A 14,675-nucleotide genomic window follows, 5' to 3' on the forward strand; every position below is an offset into this window, starting at 1 on the left:
GAACCAGGTAAAGATAGGATTCAGACTGAGCTGACTGGATGTTCTCAGTTCAGAAGCTGGACCAAAATATAGAGATTGAGGCTGTTCATACTGTGCAGAGCAGCTCTCAGCTGTGGGAATGTTGGTGCAAACATGATGCTGTGGCAAATAGAAGCCTCGTGTCAGAATTGGTGAGGGGGAGTGAACCTCAAAAAGCCGTAGAAAAATAAAAAATGCCTGGAGTAGAGGAGAAGGAACAAATGGATACACCCAGAGAAGCAGAGATGAGAGACCATCTGATCCCAGAAGCTATTGGATGACTTTCTCATTCCTGTGAAGCAGGATTCTGTATTCTTCAAAGTATAGATATCCTTCAATAAATACCCTTTCTACCTCTACTTAAAATGCTGAGTTGAGGGAATTTCTGTTCCCATCAGCAGAGATCCCTCATGGAGACAATGGTGTACTTATCAGCCTCCGTTTTCAGAGTAGTTAAGGAAGGAAGCACGCATCCTGTGGAATGTGCTAACGTCTGCAGGCTTCCTGTGCGATGCAGGCAGAGTGCTGAAACTTGGCCTGATGAGCATCAAAGAAGCAGGAGGCTGAGGGTCAATAGGGTATGAAGCTAGAATAATGAGGACCCCGAACAGGAAGGCTCCCTACCTACAAAAAGTAAAGTGAAAGACATTCAAAAGTATGGAGATTTTATTTACATTAGCAAAGGGACACATTCAGCTTCAGAGTCTTACTTGTATTGGTTATATCTTTAATATGTTATAGTGTTAATGTACACTCAAGGTATAGTGGCTAAAGAGTCATAATCTGGCTCTTTGTGACAGTACAGAGGTTACACTTTTTTGCAGGGAAGTCAGCGTGGTTAAAACTCAGTATTAAAAAAATAAGATCATGTCATCTGGTCCCATCATTTCACGGCAAATAGAAGGAGAAAAGCGGGGAGCAGTGACAGATTTCCTTTTCTTGGGCCCTAAAATCACTTCGGATGGTGACTGCAGCCATGAAATTTGAATATGATTGCTTCTCGGTAGGAAAGCTATGACAAACCTAGACAGTATGTTAAAAAGATCCATATAGTTAAGGCTATGGTCTTTCCAGTAGTCATGTATGGATGTGAGAACTGGACCATAAAGAAGGCAGAGTGCCAAAGAATTAATGCTTTTGAATTCTGGTGCTGAACAAGACTCTTGAAAGTCCCTTGGACTACAAGGAGATCAAACCAGTTAATCTTTTTTTTTTTTAACTTTACAATATTGTATTGGTTTTGCCATATATCAACATGAATCTGCCACAGGTATACACGTGTTCCCCATCCTGAACCCTCCTCCCTCCTCCCTCCCTGTACCACCCCTCTGGGTCATCCCAGTGCACCAGCCCCAAGCATCCAGTATCGTGTATCGAACCTGGACTGGTGACTCATTTCATATATGATATTATACATGTTTCAATGCCATTCTCCCAAATCTTCCCACCCTCTCCCTCTCCCACAGAGTCCAAAAGATTGTTCTATACATCTGTGTCTCTTTTGCTGTCTTGTATACAGGATTATTGTTACCATCTTTCTAAATTCCATATATATGCGTTTGTATACTGTATAGGTGTTTTTCTTTCTGGCTTACTTCACTCTGTATAATAGGCTCCAGTTTCAGCCACCTCATTAGAACTGATTCAAATGTATTCTTTTTAATGGCTGAGTAATACTCCATTGTGTATATGTACCCCAGCTTTCTTATCCATTCGTCTGCTGATGGACATCTAGGTTGCTTCCATGTCCTGGCTATTATAAACAGTGCTGTGATGAACATTGGGGTACACGTGTCTCTTTCCCTTCTGGTTTCCTCAGTGTGTATGCCCAGCAGTGGGACTGCTGGGTCATAAGGCAGTTCTATTTCCACAAACCAGTTAATCTTAAAGGAAGTCAACCCTGAATACTCTGGGAGGACTGATGCTGAAGCTGAAGCTCCAATACTTTGGTCATCTGATACAAACAGCTGACTCAATGGGAAAGACCCTGATGCTGGGAAAGATGGAAGGCACAAGGAGAAGAGGGCAACAGAGGATGAGATGGTTGGATGGCATCATCAATTCAATGGACATGAACTTGGGCGAACTCTGGGAAACAGAGAGGGACAAGGAAGCCTGGCTTGCTGCAGTCCACAGGGTTGCAAAGAGTTGGACACTGCTTGGCAACTGAACAACCACAGCAGCAGCAGAGTTATGACTACTGCACCTTGGACTGAGATCAGATCAAAAAGTTTTGCTTTACTTTTTTCTTCCTACCTGCACCCCTACCCCACTCCAAATACTAGTAAGAATATCAGGGGAACTAGGATGGACATTATGCCTCTGCCAAAATGCCAACTGCTAGCTCTTTTATTTTTTATTTGTTTGTATTTTAAATTTTATTTTGGGCTGTGCTGGGTCTTCATAGCTGCCCTCAGGCTTCCTCTAGTTGTGGTCAGCAGGGGCTACTCTCTAGATTTGGTGTGTGGGCTTCTCATTGTGGTGGCTTCTCTTGTTGCAGCTCTTGGGCTCTAGAGCGCAGGCTCAGTAGTTGTGGCAATGAACGGGGACAGCTGCCCCAAGGTATGTGGGATCTTCTCAGACCAGGGGTCATATGCGTGTCTCTTGCATTGGTAGGTGGATTCTTAACCACTGGAACACCAGGGAAATCCAGCTGTTGCTTTTTATAAACAATTTTTTAATAGATCTAGATCATATTAGTGTGGGGCAGAGTTTGCCAATCATCTTTTCAATATCCTTTATCTCCCATACTACTGATAACAGTTTAAGCTGGATGCAAACATACCTAAAGACTGCATAGGAAATAGAATATAAGCAGAACTGATGTATGCAACTTCTGGGCTAGGTGCTTCTTCACTCTTACCCCTCCAAATGGGATGGCTTCAGTATGTGATTGTGAGCTAGCTAATTCTCAAGCACAAAAATGAAGCTAACTCCCTAACGATGGGAAAGCAACAAGATGGACAAGGCTCTATATGATAGGGCCTCTGGTGTTTGTATTTTTGAGTATGTTGTTTCAACAGCCTAACCAGTGTCCTAAACAAGGCCATCATTATGCAGGCCTTCAGATGATTCTCTCCATATATATTGGCACCTGACCTAAATCTAGGAGACAAGCACAGAATATTTCTAGAGAGATGATTGGGGTCTGAGAGTTGAGACAGATGTGCTAAGCCTTCCATAGGATCTTAGAATAAAAGAGTATTTAACAGTCCTTAGGAAAGTGGGAACTCTAAGTATGTCCTAAGAATATTTCTGGAAGTGTGATAAGAGGTACAATTTTAAGTAAGTTCAATATGACTAAATAAGGGACTTCCCTGGTGGCCCAGTGTTTAAGACTGAATTCCCAGTGCAGAAGGCAGTTCAACCCAGTTCAATCCCTTCTTGGGGAACTAAGATCCCACATGGAAAAATTAAACAAGAAGATTAAATAAGGAGAATAAGAAAATAAGGAGAATAAAAGCACAAAATAGTTGACAAGTTACATAGTTTCCTGATGATGATAAATTTTTTTATGATGTTTTGATGTTTCCCTCAGGGAAGAAATAATTTGGGATCTCCAAAAATGTATAACCTAGTAAAGACTCGGAGAAGGCAATGGCACCCCACTCCAGTACTCTTGCCTGGAGGATCCCGTGGACGGAGAAGCCTGGTAGGCTGCAGTCCAGGGGGTCGCTAAGAGTCAGACACAACTGAGCGACTTCACTTTCACTTTTCACTTTCATGCGTTGGAGAAGGAAATGGCAACCCACTCCAGTGTTCTTGCCTGGAGAATCCCAGGGACGGGGGAGCCTGGTGGGCTGGCGTCTATGGGGTCACACAGAGTTGGACATGACTGAAGTGACTTAGCAGCAGCAGCAGCAGTAAAGACTAGAGGCCAAGGTCCTATTAGAAATGCCACAGGAAGCTTTTGCTTTACTTAGAAAAATTTCAAACCAGGCCACTGGAAAATGGTAGACTTGCCTATGAGTTTGGGGCCATTTGCTTCCTTTCTATCTGGTCTACCTCCAGTTCTGAAAAACAGTAAGTACAACAAGCCCAGTCCAACACTGGGCCAGATAAAAAACGCCTTCTGAATTAAGAGCTCTATGACTTCCTGGATAATTTCATTCCAGAGGTATACAGAAATTTCTAGTTTTGTTGCACAAAATATTTGTATAGTTGTTCCCAACTTTCCCTTAAAATCATGATCACTGCATATATCCCAAAAGGCATATACTTGTTTTTGTAACATTATCTCCTGGCTTTGTGGTCGCTTGATATGCAGTCCAAGGCCTTGTAGAAGGGCTTCCCTGGTGGCTCAATGATAAAGAATCTGCCTGCAATGCAGGAGATGTGGTTTCGATCCCTGGGTCAGAGAGATCCCCTGGAGAAGGAAATGGCAACCCTCTCCAGTATTCTTGCCTGGGAAATCCCATGGACAGAGGAGCCTGGTGGAATACAGTCCATGGGGTCACAAAGAGTTGGACACAACTTAGCCACTGAACAACAACAAGGCCTTGTAGACAGCTGATGCTCAGTAAATATTCAGCTATTTGTTTACTGAGTCAGAAAGAGTTTCACATAACTCTAGCTTTTACTAGTAAATGTAGCTGGCAAAATCAGCTGAAAGCAGCAACAGTCTATAACCATACCATGCCATGTTTCAATTGTGCCTTTGAGAAATGATTGCATGCTGAGTCTCAAAGAATTTGCTGCTGCTGCTAAGTCACATCAGTCGTGTCCGACTCTGTGTGACTCCATAGACAGCAGCCCACCAGGTTCCCCCTTCCCTGGGATTCTCCAGGTAAGAACACTGGAGTGGGTTGCCATTTCCTTCTCCAGTGCACGAAAGTGAAAAGTGAAAGTGAAGTCACCCAGTTGTGTCCGACTCTTTGCGACCCCATGGACTACAGCCTACCAGTCTCCTCCGTCCATGAGATTTCCCAGGCAAGAGTACTGGAGTGGGGTGCCATTGCCTTCTCCCAAAGAATTTCAAAGGTACTTAAAATTCACTTTTTAAAATGCCTAGTCTCAGAAGAAGAAGAAACAGAGACTCTACCAAAATGACATCATTTCATCAACTTACCAGCAAGTACAATGTGGAGTGGTGTTGCTCTGGCCAGGATACTTCATCCCAGGAGATAATTCTTCCCAGGAGCTTCTCTGAGGGTCTAATTTAGAAAAGAGACTTGACAAAAAAAGCTATTTTGTTGCTGTTGTTGTTGTTGTTCAGTCACTCAGTCATGTCCCACTCACCCCATGGACTGCGGCACACCAGGCTTCCTTGTCCTTCACCATCTCCCAGAGCTTGCTCAAACTCACGTCCATTGAGTCGATGATGCCATCCAACCATCTTATCCTCTGTCACCCCCTTCTCCTCCTGCCCTCAATCTTTCCCAGCATCAGGGTCTTTTCCAATGAGTCAGCTCTTCGTATCAGGTGGCCAAAGTATTGAAAGGACTATAACACCAGCCAAGAGAGGGCCCCTTCTTCACTTCACACCACCTTTACCTAGACCAACATAGACATTGACCACAAGGGACCTGATCCAACATCAGTCAGCCACTGAGAAGGGACGATTGTAAGTCCAAACTCTGAGACAGTGACCCCCAAGTGTTGTGCCGAGGTCAGTACACATCTGAAGAGAGCCTGCAGGGCAGCTGAGCCAAAGGAACCAAGCAGATAACAAAGAGATGGGATTCTTTTGAAGACTGGCAAAGAGATCAAGTGAACTCCTCTAGCACCTGCCAAGAGAAAAGAAGAATTTGGAGTTCTGGAGGAATTGGGGTGCCTCCAATTATATAGGGGGAGCTCAAAGCCAGAAATTACTGTTGTCATTACATTTACCCCCCAAGCTGCTGTGGAAGATAAGGATACACACTAACTGCAGTGTACTTTACTGAATTTGTTTGTTTTTACTGAATTTTTAAATGTAAAACATAGACTTTTACATTACGTTTATAATAAATGTATACATTTACTCAACAATACAAAAAATAGAGTATTGAGTAGACACTCTACCCAAAAAATCTTTTGAGAACCTTTCCTATTGTTGGTTTTTATACTAATTTAAGGCTTTTCCGGTGGCTCAGTGGTAAGGAATCCAGCAAAGCAGGAGACGGAAGGAGAAGGATTCCATCCCTGAGCAGGGAAGATCCCCTGCAGGAGGGCATGGCAACCCACTCCAGTATTCTTGTTTGGAGAATCCCATTGACAGAAGAGCCTGGTGGACTACAGTCCACGGGATCACAAAGATTCAGACACGACTGAAGCGAACGAGCATGTGTGCACTGTAACTCTTAATGTTAGGCATAATTTTAGCATTATGATAAAGGATCCTGGCATTTGTTAGCATGGGAAATTACATTTTTGTCTCACTTCCTCTGTTTAATGTATACCTAACTTATTGTGGCTCAGTTGGTATAGAATCTGCCTGCAATGGGGGAGACCTGGGTTTGATCCCTGGGTTGGGAAGATCCCCTGGAGTACCCACTCCAGTATTCTGGCCTAGAGAATTCCATGGACTGTGTAGTCCATGGGGTCACAAAGAGTCAGACAAGACTGAGCAACTTTAACTTTCAACTTTCCTTTCAACTTATAAAAATCAACATATACTCCCTAACATCATTTTATAAATTCAATTTTAATTTAGCAACTAATGAGAACTTGGTGAATAATCCCTTGGCTTTTGAACAGTTTTAAAACTAAGGCAGTAACATATTTTAAAGTCAGGTAATGAGATACTGATACATACAAGATGTATAAATATAAAAACAACGTTATTAGTAACATGGGCTTGTTTTTTTCATTTGGACAAGATTCCATTTCTATGACCTTAGCTGTAAATTTCTATAGTAGAGAATATGCTGCATATATTATAATGCATGTGGGAGTAGCTGTCAAAGGAAGCCTGTTCTATATTCAACAATTCTCTGAGTGGAAAAAAAAAAACTGACTTGGCATTCAAATCAATCTTTTAATATTCATTACTGATTTGTATGTACACTGTAAATTCCTGATAGTGGTCAGGAGGCCAAGTTACAATGGACTTATAAAAATTGATCAGTGGGCCTCTCTGAAAGTCTTGATGGAAGAGTTCTAATATAGTGGGAGAAAGGGAAAGTCCATAGAAAACTGCAGTTTCTTTAGCATAAAGCTTGATTTCTCTCACAATACTTCTCTAGCATTATTTTTTTCTCCTTACCCAACACTATTCTTAAACATTCAGAAGACATTTTGGAATCAGGAATGGAAATTATAGAGTAGTGAATTTTGGGTATGTAATTTTTAACTCTAAAATGCAGGTGGTTATATGATTTATGTCAAAATAAGCCGATCATTTTCTAAGATTAAAGTCAAAATTAGCTGGGTTGATGCAAAGAGTACCTTGTATGGTTAGATCTTTCGGAGACCTGGGTTCGATCCCCAGGTTGGGAAGATACCCTAGAGAAGGAAATGGCAATGCACTCCATTATCTTGCCTGGAGAACCCCATGGGCAGAGGAGCCTAGCAGGCTACAGTCCATAGGGTCCAAAGAATAGAACACAACTGAGTAACTCAACACTTTCACTTTCACTTTGGATCTTAGTTTCCATTATCATGGTTCAAATAAGCAATATATTAAAAATAACTTTCTGAAATATGCAAAGGAACATAACTAAAAGGGGATCATTCCTTTGGAATGGAGTACTTAGAGAATTTATAAATATACCTCCACTGGCAATCTTTCAAGGCAAAGTAAGAAAACTATCAATATTTCTCCAAGATGGTTTAAGTATAACTTTATTAAAAATAGAACGATTACATAAACTATCAAAATCTCCTATCATTGACATATTTGTGTTGATATAAAAGAAAATAAAAGAAACTGATTTTGGTAAAATCTTTATTTGGTCTTTCATGCTATTAATGAAGCCCTTCTCTGAAGATGGAATTCACACTTGACTGAGTTTGTAGGATGATCAGTATAGCAACAGGAGATACAGCAGAAAGAGAAGGAACACAGAGAAACACTGATGCATTGAATTTTTCCTTTTGTAGGAAACTAGCTTCTCCTCTGAATGGTGTTGATGTCTTTACTCACACAAAATCTGCTCATCAGCTGCTGCTGCTGCTGCTGCTAAGTCACTTAAGTTGCATCCAACTCTGTGCGACCCCACAGACAGCAGCCCACCAGGCTCCGCCATCCCTGGGATTCTCCAGGCAAGAACACTGGAGTGGGTTGCCATTTCCTTCTCCAATGCATGAAAGTGAAAAGTGAAAGTGAAGTCACTCAGTCGTGTCCGACTCCTAGCGACCCCATGGACTACAGCCTACCAGGCTTCTCCGTCCACGGGATCCTCCAGGCAAGAGTACTGGAGTGTGTGCCATTGCCCTCTCCGGTTCATCAGCTAGAACTCACCAAACCACCTAGTGGTGTTATCCACCCGCTGGGTGTTTTGAAGCTCACAAATTATATCCTGCTGTTCTTAAGAAGGAAAGCTGAAAATGTGCTATTATCTAGAGCCCGAACTTTAGCTCCCAAACTCTCTTACCTTGCTTTATATTTTACTAGCAGGTCTCAGCTCCTATATATTTTGCAAATCTGGTTCTGCCTTCCTTGCCAACTTGTTGTACCCTTTGCTCTACGGGTGTTCTAGATTTTGCTGTTTCCCAGGTGGCGCTAGTGGTAAAGAACCCGCCTGCTAATGCAGGTGATGCTAGAGATATGGGTTTGATCCCTGGGTCAGGAAGATCCCCTGGAGGAGTGCATGGCTACCCATTCCAGTCTTCTTGCCTGGGGAATCCCATGGACAGAGCAGCCTGTCAGGCTACAATCCATAGGGTAGCAAAGAGTCAGATATGACTGAAGCAAAGCATTGTTCTTCTCTCCTGGTAGGCTATATCCATAGATTTACATTCCATATCACTTTCAGATGGCTTCATAACACTCCCCAGCCCACTCCTTATCTGTGTCATGTCCTCAGTGGGGACTCAGACTGAGTAGGTCAAAATAAAAAGTTGGGACCATTGCATTTTTAAATTCTGAGGCTCCACAAAAAGGTTTCCTGCTCTGTGTTAGTTACAAAGAGAAATATCTCCACCAGCAAGATTGAAACAGTTTTTCTTATGCATCAGCAGCAAAGAAATGACACTTGAACAATATTTATACCTTTGGAATCACCAAGTCCAGCTGGTCCACAAACTGGTTTCTCACCCTCATTTTTGTCTTCTTTCCTGATGTCACATTTCACTCTGGTAGGAGGTATGCCTAAAAGGAAACCCTGACGGCTTCCCTTGTGGCTCAGTTGTGGGGAATCTGCCCGCCCATGCCAGAGACGTGGGTTTGACCCCGGCTCCAGGAGGATTCCACATGCTGAGGAGCGGCTGAGCCCATGTGCCACAACTGTTGCGCATGCACTCTAGAGCCTGTGAAGAACACTACTGAGTTCATGCACCACAACCACTGAAGCCCATACACCCGAGAGCCCGTGCTGAGCAACAAGAGAAGCCACTGCAATGAGAAGCCCGTGCACCGCACCTAGAGCGTGGCCCCTGCTTGCTGCAACTAGAGAAAAGCCTGTGCAGCAACAAAGACACATCACAGCCAAAAATAAATAAATAGATTTTTAAAACGGAAACCTTGAAATAAGGCATCAAAGGGAAGAGAAGAGAGAAAGGTCCAAACGGGAGAAAAATACTTCTCAGATGAAAGTCATTTCGAAATATGTGAAAGGCAGATAGAGGGCAGGAGGAGAAGGGGATGACAGAGGATGAGATGATTGGATAGTATCACTGACTCGGTGGACATGAGTTTGACAAACCCCGGGAGTTGGTGATAGACAGGGAATCCTGGCGTGTGGCAGTCCATGGGTCACAAAGAGTCAGACACAACTGAACAACTGAACTGAACTGAATTACTGAAAACACATGGACTAAAAAAGGAAAACACTGAAAGGAAAAAATATAGTGTTAATAAAAACCATATTTGTCATTTGTCAAAACATGATTGAAGACCAAGCATGATAGACAAATATTCCAACAGACATTTCCTAAATGAATTACAGTATTTCATGGGAACACCCCACCCTTGAACATCATATGTTTAAGATTATATTGCTCACAGAGAGCTATTGGTTCATCTTCTTTTTTAACTTAATTTTCTTTTTTACCTTGTTATTTTATAGAGAAGTAAAGCCAATTAACAATGTTGTGATAGTTTCAGGTGGATGGCAAAGGGACTCAGTCATACATACACATGTATCCATTCTCCCCCAAACTTCCCTCCCATCCAGGATGCCACATAACATTGAGCCCAGTTCCCTGTCCTATACAGTAGGAGCTTGTTGGTTATCCTTTTTAAATACAGCAGTATGTACACATTGATCCCAAACTCCCTAACGACCCCTTCCTCCATCCTTTGCCCCTGGCAACCATAATTTCTTTCCTGTGATCTGTTTCTGTTTTGTAAATAAGTTTGTTTGTATTATTTCTTTTTAGATTCCAAGTATAAGGGATGTCAAACAGTATTTCTCCTTCTCTGACTTACTTCACTGGAGTATGACAATCTCTAGACCCATCCATATTGCAACAAATGGCATTATTTCATTCCTTTTAATGGCTGAGTGATATTCCATTGTATATACGTACCACATCATCTTTATCCATTCCTCTGTCAACAGACATGTAGGTTTGGTTAATTTTCCTAAGTCTAACAAACTGCTTAGTATGACATTCAGGGCCATTTGTGATCTGGACCCCAAGTTGTCATCTTTGTAGAGGGTTAGTATAATTTCATGTGTTGATTTCATGTGTCATCTTGGGTCAGCCATGGTACCCAGATACTTGGTCAATGATTATTTTGGAAGTTTCTATGAAGATTTTGTTTGTTTTGGGATGAGATTTAACAACTAAGTTGGTGGACTTTGGATAAAGCAGATTATCCTCCATAATGTGGGCAAGCCTTATCCAACCAGTTGAACATCTCAATATTACAAAGGCTGAGCAAGAAGGAATTCAGCCAGCAGACTACATTTGGACTTGAACTGCAGCTCTTCCAGAGAGCTGCAGTATTCCTCTGCAAATTTTGGACTTACCAAGCATCCATAGCCATGAGCCAATTTCTTAAAATAAATCTCTCTCTCAAAATCCCTCTATATATATAGAAAAAGAGACACAGACGCAGCCTCTTGGTTCTGTATCTCTGAAGAACCCTGCCCAATACAGGTAGTGATAAGACTGTAGACTCTATAATCTGAATTATATGGATTTAAGATCTGGCTCTGCCATTTACTAACTGCAGAATATAAACTGGAAAAGTTATTTTACCTCTCTAAGCCCATTTTCTCTGTATAAAAACAGGAGTAAAAACAGCCCCCTCAGTTCTTTAGCCATGGTCAGATTACATGTCATGAAATTTAGATCTCTCTACTCCTTTGTTTCTGCTGCTCACTGGCCTTTATAAATGTGTTTCTGTGCAGGGAGCAAAATGGTTACTTTTCCCTCCATACCTGCAGTGGTTTTAAAACTATGTTCACAGATTCTTTGATACTCTTCCCTTCAACTCCCCTCCTCTTTACTATAGGCTGGATTTATTGAGTTGCTGCTGCTGCTTTTTTTTCTTTTTAGTATTTACTTACTTAGTTGGCTGTGTTGGGTCTTAGTTGCATGTTGCATCATGTCAGATCTTTCCTTGTGGCACATGGATTCTATAGCTGTGGCACAAAGGTTCAGTAGCTGTGGTGCAAGGGCTTAGTTAATCCCAAGCATGTGGGAGTCTAGTTCTCCGGCCAGGGATCAAACCCACGTCTCCTGCATTGTGACGCAGATTCCTAACCACTGGACCATCAGGGAGGTCCCTATTGATTTGCTTCTAGTAAACAAAATATGGCAGAAGTGACCATAGAACATGTCCCACATTGCTATAAAATGACTGCAGTTTCCATCTGGGTCTCACGTTCTGTCTCTCTCTCACCACCTGTGCGGGAGCAGTCACAGGCGACTGTGGTCACTTGAGCAGCCCTACAGAAAGGTCTAGTGGCAATGCCTGAAGCCTCCTGCCCACAGCGGACACTGAACCTGAAAGCAGATTATCCAGTCCCATGATGACTTCAGCTCCTGTCAACAACTTCATTGCAGCCTTATGAGAGATCCTAAATCATAACCACCCAGCTAAGGAACTCACAGTTCTTGAGCCTCAGAAATGGTTTGAGATACTACATACTTATTTTTACACAGTTAAGTTTCAAGGTAATTTGATCAATAGCAAGTAATTAATGAAACTCCAGTACTTTGGCCACCTCATGCGAAGAGTTGACTCATTGGAAAAGACTCTGATGCTGGGAGGAATTGAGGGCAAGAGGAGAAGGGGACGACAGAGGATGAGATGGCTGGATGGCATCACTGACTCGATGGATGTGAGTCTCAGTGAACTCCGGGAGTTGGTGATGGACAGGGAGGCCTGGCGTGCTGCGATTCATGGGGTCGCAAAGAGTCGGACACGACTGAGCGACTGATCTGATCTGATCTGATCTGAATGCCACATTCAAGTCTATAAAAGCCTTTTCTGACCAACATAAAGAATTTCTCCTCTCTGTTTCTTCCCTTGTACAAGGCAGGGAGCTCACGGAGGGTAAGCCATTTTTAACTCTATTAAGTGGGAAAAAATAACCAAACTCAACCCTGATACATAAAGGGTTAGAAAAGTTAAGCTAACAATTAGTGTTTTCTACGTGTCCTATGCTGGTCTAAGCCTATTGTAAACATTATCCCATTTAGTCCTCATAAAAACCTAGGAGATATACTATTATTATTCCGTTTTACAGTTGATGAAACTGAGGTGAAGTTACAGAGAAGCTGGTTAATTTGCTCATGATCACACAGCTAATAAATACTGAATTAAGAAATGAATGAATACAAGTTTCTTACAAACAGGACCACATATGCTTCTTTGAACCACATACAGTTTCTAGCCCAATATTCAACTGGGTCTCAAATATTTACTAACTCACTGTCTGCTAACAAAAGAAGCTGATGTATGTGAGAAAGAAGTCTTGAAAACCCTGATTATGGATAATTTAAATTGATTTCCCAAATATAATTCTTTTCCTTCAGTGAGAAGAAATAAGGATTACAGAAAATATATGCTGTGACGAAACTAAAAATACACTTTGGAAGATGTTTACCTCTCTCTCCACACCTCCCACATAAATGCTTCACAAGAAATAATGTGTATTGGTAGTTTGATTACATAAGATACACAAAAATATTTTTTGGTGGTTCAGGATTCAAAACAGTTTGTGAGAGTAAAACAGTGTTATTTTAATGGTGTATTTTCTTCCCAAGAACTACAAGGAAAGAATGTTTCTACTGAAGTCTTTTTGATTTATAAATTTCAAATAGCGGCTTCAGGGGCTCCTTTTAGGAAAGCGTGCAACCAATGGTCCCTCCTGGTGAAGTCTTTCTCAATAAGCACCTATATACCAAGAAACCTAAAGCAAGTTTTTATTCAGAGTTGGTCAAACTCTGGAAAGCAGCTTGTGGCTTCCTATTTTAGAACTTTTGACTTGTTTTCTCTGAGCACTTTCTCTCCAGTTAATAGTAAGTAGGAGGTATAAACAAACAACACGGACCTACTGTATAGCACAGAGAACTATATTCAATATCTTGTAATAACCTATAATGGAAAAGAATTTGGAAAAGAATATATATATATAAAACCAAATCACTTTGCTGCATACGCAAAACTAACACAACATTGTAAATTAACTACACTTCAATTAAATAATAGTGAGTAGGTGGTCTTTTATATTATTTGGTGAATGTGGATTCCTTTTCTCTTAATGTCTATTTGACATTTAGAGAATGTCAAACTTTACATTTGTTTACTTTTTACTCCTTTACTCCTCTTACATTTTCTCTGTAGAGATTAAAGAAAACAAGTAATTTGGAGGCTGTAAAAAGGATCTTGAAGCTAAACACTAAAGATAAGTAATTATAAGGGCATTAAATCACTTCTTTTGATCTTTTGGGGTTTCTCTTATAGGATGGTACCTTCATAAACTGTCTGCTGAAAACATTACCCTAAAATTTCATTTAAGACAAAGGAGACTAGAAATTTCTCTCTTTAAAGATTAAACAAAGCCTTATCTTCTATATTCACAAAAAGGTAAGCAGCCTGTTTCTAATTATTTTTCTTGAAAGATTATAGATAGTAAACGACTTTGCTCCTCAACTTGTCCTAGATTTCTGGAGGAGGGGTCTCACTTCACACTATCCTGCATTTCAGAGCAGAGCTTTTATTTTGACAGCACTCTGCTTCGCAGCTTCCTCCTTACTCTGTCACTCTGCACTGGAAGCAAGGCACGTTTCTATTTCAAGATCCCATATTTTAGTCATGAAATAAAACAAATGTAAGAAAATGTTAATAACCTGTTTTCAGACAGAACTCAACTCTCTAGAAACAAAAATATGAACTACTCACTAAAAACTTTTGTTTGAATATTTGTTCTTAGATTAAAAGCAAGGCAAAAATAGCCAGAGGGTGAGTATTTTTGTTCAGACTTCCACACAAGCCAGAAATACCCGTAGGGGAGGCAGTAAAGACTGGTAACTAAAAACACTTCAGACTCCGGAGTAAGACAAGCTGGAATCCTGGCTGTGCCTCTCCAAGCTGTGTGACCCGTCTTGAGGATTTA

This window comes from Bubalus bubalis, chromosome 7 (assembly GCF_019923935.1).
Source record: "Bubalus bubalis isolate 160015118507 breed Murrah chromosome 7, NDDB_SH_1, whole genome shotgun sequence".
Lineage (NCBI taxonomy): Eukaryota > Metazoa > Chordata > Mammalia > Artiodactyla > Bovidae > Bubalus > Bubalus bubalis.